Here is a 3,613-nt window from a genome sequence, read left to right as displayed (position 1 = left end):
CAGGGAGGGAGAGGAATTATTTCAGCTCAGTACTAATGTGGACACTAGAATGAATGGATATAAACTGGCCGTCGGGAAATTTAGGCTTGAAATTAGACGACGGTTTCTAACCATCAGAGGGGTGAAGTTTTGGAACAGCCTTCCAAGGGAAACAGTGGGGGCGAAAGACCTCTCTGGCTTTAAGATTAAGCTTGATAAGTTTATGGAGGGGATGGTTTGATGGGAAACAGTTATTTTAGTCAATAGGTCAATAACAATGGTCAATGATGGGATATTAAAAGTTACTACAGAGAACTTTTCCAGGAGGTCTCCAGTGGTGAGCGGGAGCCGGTTCGCGGGAACCAGTTGTTAAATTTAGAAGCCCTTTTAGAACCAGTTGTCCTGCGCGGGACTGGTTCTAAAAGGGCTTCTAAATTTAACAACCGGTAAGTTGAAGTGACCAGGACCGTAGCTGGGGAGGAGCAGAGGGAGTGGCTACTCCCCCTGAGCACATTATCCAAAAGTGGCGCCTTAGGAGCCGATCCCATGGGTTCTCCAGCTTTCCGCCCCGCTCCCCGGCCCCAGCTCACCTCTGCTCCGCCTCCGCCTCTGAACACTCCGCCCCGCTTCTCCCCCTCCCCCCCGCTTCCCGCGAATCAGCTGTTCGCGCGGGAAGCCTGGGAGAGCAGAGAAGCAAGCGGCAGCTTCGCGCTCAAGCCCAGGGAGGCGGAGACGGAGCGGAGGTGAGCTGGGGTGGGGGAGCCGCCCGCGCCACAGCAGGTAACCCGGGGGGAGGGGCGCGCAGGGGAACCGCTCCCCACCCCAGCTCACCTCCCCTCCGCCTCCCTGGGCCTGAGTGCGAAGCCGCCGCTTGCTTCTCAGCCCTCCCAGGCTTTCTGCGCGAACAGCTGATTCACGGGAAGCGGGGGGGCTGCAAGCTCAGACTGACCCGGTGCTCCAGGCACTGCGCAATGGCAGTGTGGCCCGGCTCCAGCCCAGTGGCGCGGCTGTAGTGCCGCGAGCCACCTCCAGGCAGTGCGGTAAGAAAGCAGGGAGGGGATGTTGGATAGTGGGCAGGTGAGTTCAGGGAGGTGGTGGGGGGGGTGGATAGGCATCAGGGCGGTCAGATGGCAGGGAACAGGGGGATTGAATAGGGGCAAGGGTCCCCAGGGGGCAGTCAGGAAGGAGCAGGGGTTGGATGGGGCGGTGGGAGGCAGTCAGGGGCAGGGGTTCCAAGGGTGGTCAGGGGACAGGGAGAAGCGGTGTTTGGATGGGGAATCAGGAGAGGAGTTGGATGGGGCAGCGCAGGGCAGTCAGGGGACAGGGAAGGGGTTGGATGGGGCAGGGGTCCCGGGGGGGGCATCAAGGAACGCGGGGGGTTGGATGGGGCAGGAGTCCCGGGGGGGGAGGGTGGGCCAAAAAGCGCTCAGGACGGGGGCGGTGGCTGAGCCCCTTGTCCCGCTGGGGAGGGGGGGCGAGCGCTCCGTGCCCGTGTCCCGCTTGCGGCGGTGGGGAGGGGCAGCCGTGCGCGCGGGCTCCATGTCCCGCTTGGGACCAGGGGAGGCGTGGAGGCGCGGCGGCGCGCGAGGGCTCCATCCCCCTGTCCCACATTTCTGGCTCCTGTCGGCGGGCAGGCACGCCACCAGGAGCTGCCCCAGGAAGCGCCGCCACGCCAGCCTCGGGACTTTGTGTGCGTGGGGTTTAGAATCCCCCCGCGGGCCGCACAGTGAGCCCCCATGGGCCGCATGCGGCCCGCGGGCCGTATGTTGTGCAGGCCTTGTCTTGTGGCATACTCGCGACATGTCTGAAAAGCATAAGACGCCATCTGCGGACAATGGCCCCAGTAGTCTGTAGGCCGCAGCGACCATAAACATCTGCTTTACAAATGAAGTCATTCCACTCTATGCCCAATATACAACGTTGGCCTTTTATGTGGAAAGCCTCCAGCTTTGCCCCCTCTGAGTGGCGCAGTCCCAATGTTTCGCAACCGTACAGCAGTACAGAGAGGAGACAGCTCGATTAGATCCTGAACTTGGTTGTCGTGCCGAGATGATGTTGATTCCGCCTTCATTGTAAACGACCCATGGCAGCGGCTGCAATGCCACACTCAGGCACCTAAATAAATGGCCTGGCCTTTCTCAAATGCTGAATACCAAGAACTTCTCACTCGAATCTGCCGAAGCCGTGGCTGTTCAGCTCCTCTGAAAATCAATCCACTCGTTTAGATCCCTGAATATGAATGTTAGTGCCAGACTTTGGACAGTGACATAGGAAGACATTGGCCTGAGCCTATGCATGGACTCTCATCCTACAATCCAGCCCCTCAACAGATACATCCCAGCTTCTGACTGTGAGCCATTCAGCTACAATGGGGAGGCCTAGATGCTGTAAGTGAATTAACATGTAATGATAGAAAGACAGATAGATAGATAGTATAAGCTATTCTTTCTACCATCTGCCGTACGGATTTGCTCTGTAGGGCTTGCTGTCCCTGTTACTCATGGGTATTTATGTTGCAGAGCCCCACATGAGAGAGGGAAGGATTTCAGGCCCAAGGCCCAAGTGGGGCAGGAAGAAGCACACGCTCACCTCAGTTGCCTTCTTTGCTGAGGTAAGTTTTGTTGACTTGTTGAACTGAGATTGCAGAGCGTGGCTCAGTCCCATATTCTCACAACTGGCAGTGCCCCGTATGTATGTCTGGGGCACCTTGCATCCTCATTTCTTGACCTGTAAGTGGGGTGGCCTGGGGTTTATGTAAAAGGCAGGGATTGTGTTGAAACTATAATCATCCAGATACTTCTGAGGAAATCCCTCTGGAACAGTGGAAATAGCGCAGCATTCGGCCATCAGTCCCTCGGTAATTTCCCAGATTGTGACTGCGTTTGATTTCCCGTGAGACGTCTTGAAAACTGCTCTCTTTGTTGAGAGGCTGAACCTCTGAAAGTTCACCCTGGAGAATGTAAGCATTGACAGGAGAGCCGTTGTGTTGATTCCCTAGGGCGCACTGTCCAGCACGCCGGCAGACAGACCCAGATCAGAAGGCCTGGACTTGGTACGTGAACGTAAGTAATATCCTTAGGTAAGTGCAGTGAGGAAGCAGAGGTCCCAGGGTGTGGGTCAAGGAGATGGCAATGGGGACGCAGAGGCCCTGTCATCTTCCAAAAAAGTAAGGCAGAAACTAGTCATGTAAGCCACTCACCACAGGGTGGCGTTGATGCTCTGCCTCCCCTACATTTTTCTCCTCTTAGGTCCCTTTGCAGCAAATCAGATTATGGCCGGTCTCTGTGCCCATTGATGCAGTCTGAGTAGCAGGAGCCCTTCAGCCCCACGGTGACATGGGCTGTTATGTGTTTGAATGATTAATCCTTAATCCTTCCTCTTCCTATTCCAGGTGCTGTTTCCCGAGGAGCTGTTCCAGGACTAGTGAGGTAAGCACAGACACGGGCCGTGCACTACAGCTCTAGGTACACCCAAGAGCGCCGCCAGCGTTTTTGCCGCCCTAGGTGGCGGAAGGTCCCGCCCCCGAAATGCCGCCCCCGACAGGTGGCAGAAGGTCCCGCACCCAAAATACGGACGACAACGGGGGCAGCCGAAGATCCGGCCGCCGCGGTCGCCGCCCCCCAAATGTTAGCGC

The 3,613-nt window shown here is 57.1% G+C and overlaps 1 long non-coding RNA gene across 1 annotated transcript; it reads left to right on the top strand.

Moving 5' to 3' along the window:
- Positions 1-1,627: 1,627 nt before the first annotated feature.
- LOC135980053 (uncharacterized) lies at positions 1,628-3,089 on the top strand. Its single transcript, XR_010597274.1, has 3 exons — positions 1,628-2,366; positions 2,499-2,590; positions 2,978-3,089. It is a non-coding gene; the product is annotated as an uncharacterized LOC135980053 (long non-coding RNA).
- The last annotated feature ends 524 nt before the right edge of the window (positions 3,090-3,613 follow it).

This window comes from Chrysemys picta, unplaced genomic scaffold (genome assembly GCF_011386835.1).
Source record: "Chrysemys picta bellii isolate R12L10 unplaced genomic scaffold, ASM1138683v2 scaf1685, whole genome shotgun sequence".
NCBI lineage: Eukaryota > Metazoa > Chordata > Testudines > Emydidae > Chrysemys > Chrysemys picta.
The sequence above is the reverse complement of the archived record's forward strand: the minus strand, read 5'-3'. Positions and strand labels throughout refer to the sequence as shown.